The sequence below is a fragment of the Ptychodera flava genome, chromosome 21, assembly GCF_041260155.1.
Source record: "Ptychodera flava strain L36383 chromosome 21, AS_Pfla_20210202, whole genome shotgun sequence".
In the NCBI taxonomy this organism is placed as follows: Eukaryota; Metazoa; Hemichordata; class Enteropneusta; family Ptychoderidae; genus Ptychodera; species Ptychodera flava.
This window is the reverse complement of record NC_091948.1, coordinates 36923485-36941252: the sequence shown is the minus strand read 5'-3', so window position 1 is coordinate 36941252 and position 17768 is coordinate 36923485. Positions and strand designations below refer to the sequence as shown.

At 40.7% G+C, this 17768-nt stretch overlaps 1 protein-coding gene and 1 long non-coding RNA gene across 7 annotated transcripts in view; both read right to left on the bottom strand.

Moving 5' to 3' along the window:
- Nucleotides 1-17768, bottom strand: part of LOC139122144 (high affinity cAMP-specific and IBMX-insensitive 3',5'-cyclic phosphodiesterase 8B-like) — a 455871-nt gene that overhangs the window by 31156 nt on the left and 406947 nt on the right. The gene's annotated exons all lie outside the window — the stretch shown is intronic.
- Nucleotides 6781-9094, bottom strand: LOC139122147 (uncharacterized). The gene is made up of 2 exons (XR_011549412.1): nt 8177-9094; nt 6781-7061 (listed from the first exon to the last, which is right to left on the bottom strand). It is a non-coding gene; the product is annotated as an uncharacterized lncRNA (long non-coding RNA).

Here is a 17768-nt window from a genome sequence, read left to right as displayed (position 1 = left end):
GTGTTCTGTCTTTGTACAGTCGAATGCGAGTGCCTTTGGGCCAGTTGTTACCATTAAAAACAATATCTTTGTCATCTGTGGAGTCCACACATACACAAAAGGAAGACTAGCCTGGTATTCTACATGTTAATTTAATGACATCCGTGACATGAGACACTCCAATGCTATGAAGATGATTTCTAATGTGGTCAACAGAAGTTTGAATATCCAATCTACACACAGGCGACCCATTAAGTATTACTGAGTTTTTCACAGTTTTCTCTATCATTTTCTCTTCCTTCTTCATGCTCTGAATGATCGGAGTAAATACAATAAATAGTTATATAACCTAACCTAGCCTCTGTGACTCTTTATTTATTTTACACTCCATTACAAGGACGTATATCTCTCATACACACATGCTGTAATTAATTAGTCAACATAACTGAAAATATGATCCGTGGACTTATCAGAGGTTTAAGTCAACATCGGAAAGATAGTGATGTTAATGAAAAAGGGGTTTTAGTAACCATTCCTATCTTTCCTGATGTTGACCAACCCGTAAAATCCCTGATAAGTCCATGGATTAGCATAATTAGTTGTGTTGACTTATTAATTACAGCATGTGTGTATGAGAGATATACGTCCTTGTAATGGAGTGTAAAATAAATAAAGAGTCACAGAGGCTAGGTTAGGTTATATAACCATTTATTTTATTTACTCCGATCATTCAGAGCATGAAGAAAGAAGAAAAAATGATAGAGAAAACTGTGAAAAACTCAGTAATACTTAATGGGTTGCCTGTTGTTATGTTTTGTGTTGAATGGAGGCACAGTCTTGAGTCAGTTACTTCTAAGACTAAGTTTATTCAAGTGTTTTGCATAAGTTACAGATACAGGATGTCAGTGACTCTCATGTATATTAAGTAGGTAGTCATGAATATTGAATAGTGTGATGTGCTGAGTAATCACATCATGACAACTCCCCTTTTTGAGATTGAGATGTTCAAGTAATTTCTATGAATTTCGTTTGTTGTATATTGGCAACTATGAAATATTAATTGTATTGATTCTTGTTGAGATCAAGTGATATATGTAAAATTGTCAGTAGTATAATTGAGATCAGAGTTCAGTCATCAAGTTCACAGTGTTCATAGTGTTCATGATCTTCATGCAGTATTGTCATTCCTTATATCTGTTCAAATGTACATGTCTAACTAATTTATATATGAATGATTATATATTTCAACTAACTAACAAGACAGGGTAGACTATCCCGCTTGAGCCTATTCTAACTAATCGAGTCAGGGATTATTCTGCCCTTAACGCAAAGGAACGACACGGAGACAAGTGTTTGGCCGAAATCCGGGGTTATGCCTGTACTGCCATGGCGGGGCAACGAGGCGTCATAGCGGCCTGGATGGCGGTACCGGGTTATTGGTACCGTGCATCGGGCAACGTGCTACCAGTCGCCCGCAGCAGACCCATGACAGTACCCCCCTGGAACTTTATTATGTAAAGTTAGCGATATAGAGACATACAGTATCTTTTATTGTGAGCTGCTAGCCTGCAGCGAGGCTTTTTTTTTTTTTCTAGTGGAGGGTGGGTGGGAATTTTGTGGTGTGAACTTGAGCGTGGCAGAAGTTGAAATGGACGATCTGTGGCTTTGATCATACTGATATGCGCATGGATAATGACGTGGCAAGGGTGACGCAAGTTGTTTAGATAACGATTTGAAGGCGGTTGGTAGATAAGGTTACGTCTCCAGTGCATCCAGCAAGCAGTAGAAGTAGTGGTGCATGGTGACCCATACTTAGCAAGGTCTAAACCCTTCTCCCCGTGTCCCTCCAGACGTTAACAATGATTATAGCAAAGCCATAATCACCCATTTTGACTCTATGTGTGATGACGTCAATTGCACACATAATCCTTATACTTCTCAGGCTTTGTCACAACTCTTCCACTTCTTGTTGTTGTAACTTTCTGGTTGACCGGTTGATCTTTCTCAGCTGGTGTTGTTTCCATGGCAGTCGATGGATGTTGTTCTGTGGAAGATGGATGCTCTTTGGTCTCATTTTCTTCATCGTCAATGATGATTGGTTGTTGAGGTGGCGGTTTTTCGTTGGTTTTCATCAGATGTCTTCTGTTTCGACGGTATGTTTTTCCTTCAGGTGTTTCAATGTAGTACGATCTTGGTGTCCCTGCATGACCTTTGACCTTTGCTATTTCCCATTTACCTTGTTGAATTCTTACAGTGTCTCCTGTGTTCATTGCAGTGATGAGAGTGGTTTGGCATTTCTGTCATAGTATTGCTTTCGACGATCTTGCTTTTCTTTTAACTTGCCTTTGATGGTTTCATGGTTGATGGCTTTTGGTTTCAGGTGACTTTGAGTAGTTGGTATGATAGAACGCAATCTTCTACTCATCAGTAATTGTGCAGGTGATCCAATGTCATCAACGGGTGTGTTTCTGTACTCCAGGATGCTGAGATAGGGATCTTTTCCATCTTTTGCTGATTTTCGTAGTATGTCTTTGACTGTTTGTACGGTTCTCTCTGCCATACCATTGGATTGACTGAGGTATGGACTGATAGTTGTGTGTTTGAAGTTCCATTCTTTGGAGAATCGTCGATATTCACTGGATGTGAATTGTGGACCATTGTCACTTCTTACTTCGATTGGTATTCCATGTCTTGAGAAAATGGACTTGGTGTAGCTTACCACAGTGTTGCTTTTTGTGTTTTCTAACTTTGCAACTTCGAAATATTTAGAGTAGTGATGGTGACGTAATCTACCACAACCAAGTAGTTGAGAGTAGTGATGGTGAAGAGATCTGTAGCGACTGCTTGCCATGGGCCATTTGGTACTGGTGTTGGTATCATTGGCTCTTTCTGGTTTGATTTACGGTTTTCCAGACAAGTGCTGCACTGCGATACCATGTCTTCTATTTGTGTGTTCATACCTGGCCAGAAGAGAACGTCTCTTGCACGTTTCTTGGACTTCTCTATTCCTTTATGGCCTGTGTGGATGTTCTTTAGCATTTCTTTTCTAAGTGTGTGTGGAATTAATATTCGCTCACCTTTGAATATGATGTCATTCAATATCGATAGTTCATCTCTGTGCTTCCAGTATGGCTTTAATCTGATTGGTATTTGACTTTTGCTTGTTGGCCATCCTTTCAATATCACAGATTTCAGTTCTGTTAGGGTTTGGTCGTTTGCTGTTTCTTTTCTGATTTCCTCTAGTTTGTTGTCTGATACCGGTAGTGCTGACATCACATGGTGTACAACTGCCGATAGTTCTTCATCCATGTCATGGTCACTGTCACATCGAGGGATGTATGCTCGTGATAACATGTCTGCTGTTACCAGTTCCTTCCCAGGTGTGTATTTCAGTGAGATGTCATATTTCTGCAGTCTCAGTAGCATGCGCTGTAGTCTTGGTGGTGCTGCAGCTAGTGGTTTTTTCAGTATCGCTTCAAGAGGTTTGTGGTCTGATTCAACCTGTACTTGTTTGCCATATGTGTACTGGTGAAATCTTTCTAGACCAAATTGAACAGCTAGTAGCTCTTTTTCTATCTGAGCGTATCGTGTTTCTGCATCTGTCATCGATCTTGATGCATAGGCAACTGGTTTGTTTTCTTGGGATAATATAGCACCTAGTCCAGACTTGGATGCATCACAGCTTATTGTTATTGGCTTGGTGACGTCATAGTATCTCAGAACTGGACCTTGCTCTGTTGTTAGAATTTTCTTTATTTCTGTGAATGCTCTATCTTGGGCATCTGACCAATGGAATTCTACTTCTTTCTTCAGAATGTTTCTGATTGGCTCAGTAATTGATGACATGTTTGGAACAAATTTACCAAGGTAATTCACAGTTCCTAGTAGCCTTTCTACTCCTTTCTTGTCAGTCGGCGCTGGCATTTCTGTGATTGCGCGGACTTTTGTCTGGATCCGGCTTTATTCCTTGGGGTGTGAGCTCGTTTCCGATGTATCCAATTGATTCCATCCCAAACTTGCATTTTTCATTGTTTAGTGTGAGATTTATTTCTTCACATCTGTTTAGAGCTTTAGTCAGTCTGTTTTCATGATTCTTCTCACTGGTTCCCCATACTAATATGTCATCTATGTCTGTTTCTACCCCTGACAGGTTTTCAAATTTCTGTGCCATTCGCTTCTTAAACACTTCCTGTGCTGACTTGATACCAAAGGGCATTCTTAAGTAGCAGTATCTTCCGAATGGTGTGTTGAAAGTGGTGAGTAGTTGGCTAGACTCGTCAAGCGGAATCTGCCAATATCCATGGTTGGTGTCTAACTTGGAGAATATCTTTGCTCCGGACATACGTGTAGTAATGTCTTCTATTGTTGGTAGTTGATAATGTTCACGCTTGATTGCTTTGTTTAGATGTCTTGGGTCAAGGCATACTCTGAGTTTTCCAGTCTTAGGTTTCTCTACCACGACCATAGAGTTTACCCAGTCTGTTGGTTCATCTACTTTACGGATGGCTTGTTGCTGTTCCATTTCATTGAGTGTTAATTTTAATTTGTCCCTCAGTGCCACTGGTATTTTTCTCGGTGGATGCATGTATTACCGGAGTTACTGACGGATCTAATCTGATGTGATATGGTTCAGCCAGACATCCTAAGCTGTCGGAAAAAACTTTGGGAAATTTCTTCATGATTTCTGCTTTCTTTGCCTTTCTCTTTTCTTTTGTTTCCAGACTTAAGACGACTTTGATTAGTTCCAAGTCTTGTGACGCTTGAAATCCTAGCAGTGGTGGCTGATCCATTTGAGTTATGTAGAACTCTAGTTCAGTGTCAATACACATCAGTTTACATTTGCCAAGTACTTTTATCTTGGCAAACATGTCTCGTGTAAATTTCATCCTCGTCGTTCCAATTAATTCAAGACTGCCCATAGCATACAGCCCCAACACGGGGAACACGCAACTCTCTTCACCTACATTTTGTACACGCCTTTCGATAAATGTTCACGTCGTACATGCAGTTTCAGCAACAGCGCAATGTTTAGTAAGCCCGATCTCCATGGGCCCGATCGTGATTTTGTGCTACAGCTATGCACATCGTTGGGGGCGCCCCCCGTCCCTCAGAGTCCAGTTTTTAACTCTCTGCGAGACGTTCCCTCAGAGTCCAATATTTTGCACAGTGCGGGACGTCCCTCAGAGTGCCATAAATTGCAGTTTGCGTGTCCCGCACTTTGTCCCTCACTCCTCCGTTTTTGATACCTCGAAATACCTGACTGCCCCGACGTATAGTGTGCTTGATTCACTATCAGAGTCAGTAGTGTCATCTGCTTCAAGTTCATGGACAGTTTTCTTTGACCTACAGCATTTTTGAAAGTGATTCATTTTGTGACACTTGAGACAATTTTTTCCAAATGTCAGACATTGTTTTCGTGCGTGCTTTGTTCCGCACTTACCACATTTCTTTCTGTCATCTTGACGTTGCTTTGGTCTAGCTCCAGTTGTGTGTTTTTGTCTGTCAACACGTCCCAGGGACTTTACAGCATGGACGCTACTATCATTACTCATGACTTGCATGCTTTTCTTAGACTCTTCATTGGATTTGCAGATGTTGATCGCTTTAGCCAAGGTTAAGTCTGGTTTCTGAAAAAGTTTCTCTTTTACCTCTTTGGAGCGTATGCCACAGACTATTCTGTCTCTGAGTAGCTGATCTCGTAGATCGCCATAGTCACAGAAGCTTGCCAGAGTCATCAATGCGGTGATATATTCATCAGCGGATTCATGTTCACCTTGAAATCTCATATTGAATCTGTGTCGAGTTATAATGAGATTGTTTGTTAGAGCAACTCGTTGTTCAAACTTATCTAGAATGTGCTTTGGTATTGTGCTTTTGTCAGACCCATCTTCTGCAAAAGTGAATGTTTTAAACATTTCTCTACCCTTTGGACCCATTATGTACAAAAGGGCTTTGCTTTTATCTGCGTTTGACTCGCCTTTCATACCAACAGCAAAATAAAGTTCGACACCTTCTCTCCATGGTTTCCATCTTTCAGCTTGATCTTCACTGAAGAAATCAAATGCTGATGGTGTTTTTAGTCTTTGTGCCATCTTTTGGGTTTGAACTGAACTAAGATAAAGACTTACTTGACCGTCTTCAATGTTTCAGTTTCTTTGTCTTTAGTGTGGGTGACTTTGTTCTCTGTACACGTGCCCTTACGAAAAAATATGGCTTCTGGCACATAGTTGTGCATGCTAACCCACAATAGTTGTGGATACCAAGCTGCAACTGTTTGTGGCTTATAAGCAGGTTATTCATATTTTATCATGCAAAGATCTGTTCTGGCACAGTTTTGCGGCATACAGGCCGCTGTGATTGCAGACGATATTCCGAAAAAAATGGGACGGGCTTATGAGCGGCTTTTAGCGGCATAGAAGCCGCTGTGATTGCAGACAATATGCCACAAAAAATGGTGGGGTAAAAGGTTTCATGGTAAAATGCTGCTATGCATGCTTCCTGTGCTACCCCCCCCCCCCCTCCCCAACCATACCTGCAATTGTACCTACCTGTTTTATACTAGCCAGGAGATTACCATTCACTTCACATCTTCATTTGTTTTAAGGGACAGTAGCTGTAACTTATGATGTTGTTCTTTTAACTTTTGTGCGTTGAGGTAACTTTTCACTTTACTCACTTGGCAAATAGGCAAAATCAAGACACATAACAGTATAAAAATACTGCATAAAAATGAAGTTACAGCTACTGCCTTTTAAACTGCCTACTCACATATGCAAAAAAAAAAACCACTTACCACATATCTTCACCAAAATACCCCATTGTTTATTTTGATATGTAAAACAATGATGTTGGTACACTAGGCTGGACCACTAAGAAATTAAAATAAAATCAAAATTCAATAATCTAATGAGGTTCATGTGAAAAACATAACAGAACACGTCTAAAAGTCTGCATTTGATTTTTCACATTATCCAAGGTTGTTTTCGATGCCATCCTAATGTTTACGATCTTGCTCTGAAACTTCAGATTAATGTTCCTGTTGATCCATTGGTCTGTTCAGCTTCATGGCCTTTGCCCATACACTGAGAATAAAAATGATAAATAACAGACAAGGATATTATTAAATGTGCAAAGTGACATTGCTTGTATTTTGTCGACTACCCTTATTATATATTAATACAAAAATTCACGGAAAAGAGCATTCATGTGCTTGAAAAAATTATAATAATTAATATTAAATAATTTACCTAATGATACAAACTCATGACATATCTATACATTATGTTATTGTGATTACCAAATCATTGCTTTTCAGCCTCATTTTCACTATTTACTTGTGAGTGTGACACACCACTCCAAACTACAACTATTGACCAGCGTGATTGGGTTTCAGCACATCTCAAACAGAAGAAATGTAAATGGAAAACTGTCTCATAAATTGTTTTAAAACAAAAAGTATCCCTTTATAATAGCGCAGTGCACGGTTACAGGTTTGTTACTAAATATAGCTGTACGCGCGCAATATCGGACACGCAGCTTGAAATGCGGACAAATTTTATCAATGTTGCATACATTGCTGTTTTTGCAGCTTGTACTCTGAGTCGTGGATATGCCTATTGGTATTCATTGTTACACTAGCAGTTAGCCCACTAAGTTGTATTTTCGTCGTTCTTGCATTCGTAATTTTCAAAAGCGTAATCTAAAAATGCGGACGATGCTGTGTGTTGGCCGCTACAGCTAACACACAGCATCGTACGCAGGGCTAGCGAGAGTTGCTGACATCGACGGTTATTTACGAGAAGTGAATAAAAGACTGGCATTTTTGGAAGCGATCGAGTAGCTGAGGTAGGCAGGGATACGACTTGGGCCCAAGAACGCTGAATTTCGGCAGTAATTTGGCTTTTTACATCAAGTCCCAAAATGGATTTGAAGTCACCGACCCTACCTACGCTACGGGTCTTTGCAGGGCTGTGCTGTGGTGAGCGGGGCGATTAACTGTAGCGGAACACACAGCATCGTACGCGTAGGGCTACCAACCTCCATGATTAACTACCGGTATATTATTTTTGCCAATACTGTACGTTCATTTGGCATACTTGAACAGGGTTCGCCAAGAACAACATCAATATAGCATGACCAAAGACAGTGAAAACTGCGAAAATTATAGAGACAACTCGTGGTATTGAAAATTACTTACCGAATTTTTAAACGATCTGTAGCTCTTCGATCAAACTTGGGTGTGTCCGTGACCGTTGTTCTTCGGGACGATATCGCGGTCTCAGAATCGGTCATCCAAGGGCCATCAACGCATCGCAAACGCTGTTTGTTGGTTTTAAATTCATAGCTAACCTTTACGTACCCTGAATGATAATGTCCTACGGTAATTTTACGCTAAACTGTACAAAAATCAGAGCGAAAAAACGGCGACGATATACTCCTCGCTCAAACGTCCTAACGGCCTACCAGTGCATATCAGATTTAATTTGCCGCTCAGGATTTGACCCATGACCTTTTGGCAATCTGACCAATCATAAAGAAATCTTCACATGATCTACAACAATCTGACCAATCATAAAGAAGTCTTCACGTGATATATGACATCATCAGGCGTGATTCTAGAGTTCCGGGTTCAAAGTCTGTTCTGACCCACGCATTGTCTCCCTGCTTCAGCAAGCAGCTTGATCGAGCTCGAGCTCAGCTGCATAGCTTGCGTTTGAAAACCAAAACGACACAAATACATGGAATAACCTTTCTAGATCAACACAAAACTCTACAAAAACGGCTCCGACATAGCAGTCTCGTGACTTACAAACTTTGCCCGACGATGACTTTCATCGCGCACGTCCGTATTTTGAAGCCCAGCGTGATCAATGTTGAAACTATGCGTACATTATTATACGCTGGGAAAGCTTTACCGTACGTACCTCCATGCCGTACGTACGCTTTCAAGACCTACTCCGTACTTGCAGTTCATTTAAGACCCGCGTGTGGAAAGGGCGTAAGAAAACACAAAAGAACAAGATATACGTTATTTTTGAGTTGCAGTTCTTTGAAAGACTAGTCTTTTCAAGGGAGATATGCACGTGAAATAAGTTCATTATACGTCGATATTAGCCCTGCGTACGATGCTGTGTGTTCCGCTACAGCTAATCGCCCCGCTCACCACAATTAGCTGTAGCGGAACACACAGCATCGTAAGCAGGGCTAACGTCGATATATGTGTTCGCCAGAGTTAATATTTTGCAAAGCCTTTTTTTCTGTAGAAACAGTTACGCTGTCAGTGAGAACCAATCATTGCAAAACGTACATAAAAAGTCAGTGATTGATTTATTGCACCGATCAAAGTCAAATGGTAGTTTTTCACACAATTTGTTGAAAATCAAAGGTTTCCTGCTGTGCCAGCTGTAGTGTCACTGTCAATGGATATCTCATCTAAGAATGCGTGATCAAGTGGAGTGTCAACTCAATGTTGTGGTTTTTCAGGTATTTCGAGGTATCAAAACTGGAGGAGTGAGGGACATAGTGCGGGACACGCAAACTGCAATTTATGGCACTCTGAGGGACGTCCCGCACTGTGTAAAATATTGGACTCTGAGGGAACGTCCCGCAGAGAGTTAAAAACTGGACTCTGAGGGACGGGGGCGCCCCCAACGATGTATAGCACAAAATCACGATCGGGCCCATGGAGATAGGGCTTACTAAACATTGCGCTGCAGGTCGCTGAAACTGCATGTACTACGTGAAAATTTATCGAAAGGCGCGGCGTGTAGGTGAAGAGAGTTGCGTGTTCCCCGTGTTGGGGCTGTATGCTATGGGCAGTCTTGAATAATTGGAACGACGAGGATGAAATTTACGCGAGACATGTTTGCCATGTTGAGACTGCTTCAAAGCATGGACTGTGAAATTTTGTGAGGTCGACAAATTAGGTAACAAAAAACCCTCAAACGCACGTGGGTGTCACATCAAAAGTGGCCGCGATTACAGACGGAGCGATCTGTGACACTGCACCGGCCGCACGACGGACGACGCGTAAGTTGACATCGCGTGCCAGCCCTTGGAATTATATATTGTAACTCCCTGACAGGCATATGTAATAGTCTAATGGCGTTTGATGCATTGAAAGTTTGTAAAAATAATAAAAAATGACATCACCGATCATAAGAAACGTGGTGTTGAAGAAAATAGTTTTTAAGAGAAGACTATGACGACCATATTTCTGTAAGTATTGTCTAACTTTGGAAAACCAACATCTGAAGATTTACTTCAACTAACACTTTTGGATATGTTCTACTCTTATTATAAGATTTGTCGAATTTCTGGAAAGTAGGTGTACATTTTCGATGTCTGTGTATCGTCTATACCGAAGTCATATCCGAAAGAGTATAATCAGTTCGCGACAGCGTAAACCCCTCTCTCTCTCTCTCTCTAGCATTTTTCAATATTTTATATTGTCGACATTTATATATCAGTCTGAAGTCACTGCTCAATGCAAAAGTTGATGTCAATTTCCCGTATCGGGCATGGTCTCTGTCGTCACTCTAATCGTTAGTTTTTTCCCGTTATATTCGATATCAGACTCAAAACACAATGTGAACAACGCTGATAATATATTGCATCTTTCGTATCGAAAACCGGTAAAGTTCGTAACTGGTGACATGTCACGGCCTGGAGAAAGTTCATCACCATCGATCGAATGTCCGTGACGCTTTTGCTTCCAAATAGACATATTGAAATGCACAGGGAACTTCGCGGTATGGTAATTATATGAATTTTACCGTGAAGAAAGTCTTTGACTTCAAACTGGCCGTACAACCAACAATAAACATGGAGGAGCAACTTCAGAGACTTCGATTTTTTTTTCATTGCGACCGCTGGTGAGAGCGAGTCGTCGAATTTTTTTCCCACTGGCTATTTGGCTTTGAATTTTCAATTGCCATCATGTGCTAAGTTAAAGCTAAAGAAAAGACGGGCGTTCTCTGTAAATCAATAAGCCTTTTAAATATGAAAAAATCGGACATCTGAACCTCAACTCGCAGCTTGAAAGTTGTTCTCCGAATCAGGACAGGGACATCGGTGAGGCCAGATTTCACGTAGTAGCGTAGTAGCTATGGAAACCGACGGCTCGTTCGTTGTAAGAAAGCATGCGATGTACGTCTCATGCTCCCTTGGGCCGTGGACTTTCGCCGCATAGCCTCTACAACACCGTCTATTACCTAACCATGCTAATAATCACACGATAGTTCAGTGACATATGTCCTTATAAATCTACCGATCATCGACCGTCGAACACTTCAAAAACAATGGTCGCGGTCACGGATTCAAAGACGTTCACAAGAAGACACTATCAATAAGTGGTGCGCAGAATTATTTTTACTGGTTTTGAGAACTTCTAAAATAACTTGTATAAATCTCACATCAAACCGATATTGTATACCTATCACCGTCGAAGTTTATGTCTTTCTCTGTAGAGTTCTTTTTATCCAAAACACATATCCAGAAGAGTCCCACAGAGCAGTCAAATGAAAGGATAATTGCTTCAAACGAATGAAATTGCACGAAAGAATGAAAATCAACAGCACATCCTGGACGTGATTTAAAACAATAGCGCTTGTGAATATGACTATTCTATTTGAGTAACAGGGACGGAAAGCACAGAACTGTAAAAGTACTGGAAAAACATGCCGTTTTTCTCGCAATTTTTGCAACTGTAACGACCCTTTATTCTTTACTAATACCTTTCCATAATTGAACAATGTATAGAGCTTACACACACAGTGTACAATGATGTGCAGAACTTTAAAAAAGTACTCTGCTGGGAACGAGCAGGTGTTTACACTATAATGGGCGCAGAAAAACAATGGTCACGTCCATAGGTTCAAGGACGTTCACGGGGAGACACGATGACAAAGAGTGTCGTAAAATTGCTTTATAGACTAGTTTTAAGAACATACAATATCTGGTCATCGGTGTACCGCTACCTGTGAATCGAAACGACAAGGGTAGGCCTATAGATTCGAAAATTTATGGGAGAGACACCAAGACTGAGACCAACGTAGCACAACAAACTATTCCGAATTGTGCGTCCGTGTTTAATACAGACATCTCTGTAGGTGATTCTGGTTTCTCAATCGAATCAAAAGTCCGACATTGACAAAAAATATGTCCGAATATTATGTTTTATTAAACTGACTGATTCATCTGCTTTGATATCCCCTAAGCTACATGTAAACAGTCCGGAAAGACTGACATCGATGTGTCCCGGGCCCCCATGCATACAGTATGGTCGTACGTGTTCAAATATTTCTTCACAGTTTTGCAAAATATCTCGTCAACCGGGCGCATGGGCCACGTCTTTGTACGTTGGTCAAAACTAATGACACTATAGGTCAGGATATAACATCGGTCAAAGTAAGATTGAAATATGGAAGACGAAAATGCTTTCATCGATTGACAAAAATGAGAAGGAACGAGTCAGTAAATATCAAACCATAAAGGGGAGATCTAGACTGCCCTCCCCCATGATTAATCAACTGGGAACAAAATATATATTTCGATCGACAGACTTACACAACCAGAAACAGCATTTAAAATGAGTCACTGCCTTTCCTATAATAACACCCCTTTTGCGTTTCGATCTACTCTACTCTGTTCCCGGCGTTATACGGCCTACTACATGTGAGAGGCCGTATAACGCCGGGAACACACAGACCTGTACGCAAGGCTAGGACTGTGGTTGCTATGTCATAATCTGTTCACACGAGAAATTACGTCTCCATACAGATTTTACGTAAAAGCATTTCGATAAACTTCGAGGCACGATCTGCTTGTGATATTATACAATTTCTCGCCATGACAGTGGTGGCAATCCAAGCGCCACATCAGACAGGGCATAATGATGAATGGGCTACATAGAAAGTTATATTTTCTTCTAATGATTTTGCTAAAAACGAAATAAACGTTGGAAGCGATTTCCTGGCGTAGCTTCATCTTTCTTTTCACGTTCTGTTGGCGGGATTCAAAATGTCCGAGGACGCTGTTGGCGATCCATTGCAAACAAAAAAGCCAAACTGAAAAGTAACGCGTCAGCGCGTACCGGACCAATGCACATCGTAGTGGGCGCCCCCGTCCTTCAGAGTCCAGTTTTTAACTCTGTGCGGGACGTTCCCTCAGAGTCCCATATTTTACACAGTGCGGGACGTCCCTCAGAGTGCCATAAATTACAGTTTGCGTGTCCCGCACTTTGTCCCTCACTCCTCCGTTTTTGATACCTCGAAATACCTCGGCTTATAGTGAGCAATATCTTGCTCAAACTGTGTTTATTTAAATATTTTAGCATATCTGCCACAAAAGATTTGACTGATTGTCTTTGTGTGCCTGTTAAGTGCCTCTAGTGGCACATATCGGCACATAATGAAAAATAAGTTCTGGCAGCCTTTTTTGTGTGTAGCTTATAAGCCGCAAGACAGTGGGACATATGCCACAAAAAAAAAATTCGTTTAGAGGTGGCTGCTACGGAGTGGCACTGATGTCCAAGTGATGAAGACTTACTTGGAGTCTTCTGTTTTCACTGGTTTTCAAGGTTACCACGTTTCCAGCTTTGCTCTGTCGTCTGTATCCACTACTTTGTGGTGAACAAAATTCAGCACTCCTGACACCATGTTATGTTTTGTGTTGAATGGAGGCACAGTCTTGAGTATGTTACTTCTAAGACTAAGTTTATTCAAGTGTTTTTGCATAAGTTACAGATACAGGATGTCAGTGACTCTCATGTATATTAAGTAGGTAGTCATGAATATTGAATAGTGTGATGTGCTGAGTAATCACATCATGACACCTGTGATCTACCCCCAATATAAACCGCACAAATATGATTGCAGTGCTGCTCCATGACATTGGGCTCGATGACATGGGGCACAGAAATATTGAAATTTCGTGAACCTGTACCAACGACCTCTGAATACTGTGTTGCCTTTAAATTTATTCCACGACGAACTTTACGTCTTTGATAGCTTTGTTGTAGACGAAAATTGTTACGTTGCTCATCACTGTGGCCAGATGCCGCTACATGCAAATTAGGGTGTGCGTCCAAAGCAGGTGCATTTTCTGATGACGTAATATCACCTGTAACTTGCACTGTCGTTGCATTGACTTCATCAACTGGTGATCTTGTTGAATTCTGCATATTCTCATCAATGTTTTCAAGATTGTTATGATGATTATTCTGAACAGCAGGGACATTCTGTGTCGATAGTCTCACTTCCAGACTGGCAACTTTCTCGCGAAGTAAAGTGATCTCGCTCGTTAGGGTAGACACAGCAGTAGATAATTGTGTGACCGTGTCACGTAGAAAAATACATGTTTCTGTTAGTTCTGATTCTGGTAGACTTTGTATCATAGTTTCATCATTAGTCATCTCAGTAACTGTACCGACGGGTTTCAGGGATTTTGCTAGTCGTTTATCAAGTCTCTTATTTGCAAGCGAGTAACCTATGAAATATATGTCTTCAGCTATAAGTTCGACTTTTCTCCTGTTAAACATCTCATAGTTCTGATATTCAGGGAACATGACTTGGAATCATTCATAAATATGAAGCCTTATTGATAACAGTTTGTCCTTCCGACACTGGCTAGATGACTCAAGCCCAAGCAGAAATTCGATTATTTCTCTTTTATCATACTGGTATACATGCGATATATCATTACAAAAAGTAGAAGCAAATATGTTGACATCCATTGTAGCAGAAAGCTGTTCAAAAATGGACACATAGGGACCAGTAGCAGCATCGTTTTCGAGCAGAGCGTCTGTTGTTACCTGCGATTGCATAGTTGTTAGAAAGGTCTCCCAATCAGGTCTTTCAAGACGCTGAGCACGGTAGAGTTGACTTTTCAGATCCTCAGATTCAGATCCTCAGATCTCAGACTTCAGATCCTATAACTTCAGATGCAGATTCGAATTTACAAGCCTTTTACAATACCCGTATTAACAGTATGATTGCAATATTCAAAATAATAATTTGAAAATGACATGTACAAGGCAGTTATGAAAACAAAAAAAGTCTACATAAACGTTTTCGCTCAACAAGTTTCAACGAACACGGGTCTACAATTACAGATTAGCTAACTTGCTTCTTCCGACCCCTGAATTCTGATTTAGCCCGGGTCACTGGCCTCCAACATGGATTAGTTATATTCCCTCGCCATAAATATTACGAACGATGGTAAAATACGGACTGTCGATAGCCAGCATTTACATGATCGTCGCGGTCTTGATCGTTCTATCGCACGCGGGTGTGTTTATCTCTATGAGGGAACATTCACGTGATGACATAACAAGTGGAATCATTGCGCACCCTGTCTTCGACAGATGACGTTCTGATTCTGAGAACGAAGTTTTTAAGTTCAAGATTCAAGATAGAAATAACATAATTTCTAAAGCCTTTCCAAATCTAAAATATATTTTATTTATCAGTATATTACATCAAACTTTGAAAATTGTGAAATTTTAATTATGAATCTGCGTCTGAAGTTATAGGATCTGAGGTCTGAGCTCTTGAGGATCTGAATCTGAGGATCTGAATCTGAGGATCTGAAAAGTCAACTCTACCCGCTGAGCACACCTGTCATTAAAGTCTGCACACATATCACATAGAAATTGGTCGCTGGCGTGAATAATGGGACGTGCAGAACGCATTCTACATTTCTCGCACCTCCTAGTCATGATTTCTTGCTCAGAATACACCAATATCCGTGGAAAATGTTGCAAAATAGCACTTTCAGTGGATGGACAGTACCTTTAAATATCCGAAACGACTATTTGTAGACTGCAACTGCTCAAGCAACTGGCAAAATCATGAAGTTTTAAGAGCCAAATCAAACACGTTGTGTTTTGACCGTGACGTACAACAGAAGTTTTGTCGACAATACGCATGGGGGTTTGTATTCGTATAGATCCCGCCGACACCTGAACTTTTGATGCACTGTACTTCCATGCGGTAGACCATGAAGGTGTAAGTAGAGAGCTACTACCTCCATAGGTAGACATAGTAGTTTCCAGTGCAACAAGGGGGTCAAGTGTAGTGTCCAGGCCTCCAAAAGTCATGCAATGAAATCGATATTTTCACTGACCACAACAATAATAATCCGAACAATGTAAACACAAAGAGCGTACTGCCTGTATATTCCGAAAGAATTACGTCAATTATAAATTTGCAGAAACAATGAACTTGAGGCAGGTCGCGTTACTTTGGGTTCCATAACCATAACAACCAGGTCAGGCACGACATTTACAGTGTTCATGCCGTTGAGATTCAGTCCATTTTTGTTCCCGTAAAATAGCGTACCTTAATTCATCTGAGGTAAATTTCTAGGTCTATTTTATCTTTGAAATAGTGTATAACTTTGCAGAAAATATGTGTAGACCGAGAGGTCGTGTGACATTTGCTCAATACACAAAGGGGGGTGAACGCCATGATCCTGGCTCACGCGACAGATGACGGGAAATGATTGACAACTTGCGCATGGCGTGTTGATATTATTCCTACAGTAGTTCAAAAGTTTAAACGCGGAATCGTCATGGAAAACTTCTTTTACTTTGCAAAAATTAACGAATTCTTGGCTTGTGCATGTGATAAGTATATTATTCCCTAGTATTTTTCTTTGTTCAACTCAAAAAAATACTCGTGACGTAATGACCGTTGAAATGAACTTGATGCAGCAGAGTATTTCGAAGTCATCAGCGCCCTCTAGTGTTGTTGTCGGTCATACTACAGATCGTAAAGTTTTCATAAGATTTATTGATATTTTCTTGATTAGTAAAAGTTTGAAATTACATATATATCGACCTAAAGCTATTTCATAGTAGTACATTAAACTTTTAGTGTTTATTAGTGGTTAACCGCCAATTTGTTGTTCCCATGATTCAGTGGTAGCCATCTTTTTTCCTATATTCCATATGAACCAAGGCAGTAGTTCAAGTTCACCAATAATTCACCTAGAGTACCAACTAAATAGGCCCACGAGGTAATATATCTAATGTAGTTTGTATTGCATGAGTTTATGAGAGACATTTATAGCACGTGAAAGTAGTTTAGAGCATTTATTGATGAGATATGGAATCGTTTTCCAGAGTGTGCAGTGTACGCGGACAATTTCACTATCACTGCCAGCGGACTATAGCAATGCCCATGGCATACTATCGGACAATGATCGGACAGAGATTGCGCTCATTTGCAATTACGACGCCACAGAAGTTGAGACATCATGAAAAGTTATATTCTGTACGTTGAGCACACCGTGTTTAGCATACTGCACATCACAGTATGGATACTTCCTCCTAGCTCACATTTTACAGAATAGCCTTTCAGTCAGCAGATTGCCAATGCCAGGGCCACCTATATTCACTGGGGACTCACTTCAGTATATTCAATGGAAAATCAACTTCAAGAATCTTATAGAGAGCAAAGGTATCACAGCAGCAGAAAGAATGTACTATTTGAAGAGGTATGTGGGAGGCGAAGCACAGAAAGCAGTAGAAGGATTTTTTAACAGTAATTCTGAGGGATCAAACATAGCCGCAATGAACTTGCTGGAAGAAAGGTATGGCCATACTTTCAAAGTACGGAAAGCCTTCAGAGACAAACTTTCCAAATGGGAGAAAATTGCCCCCAAAGATTCAGCTGGTCTACAAGAGTGCAGATTTCCTCAGAGCTTGCAAAGACGCAATTTCACATGTACCTGGGCTGAAAATTCTGAACGACTGTGAAGAGAATCAGCGATTGTTAATGAAGCTA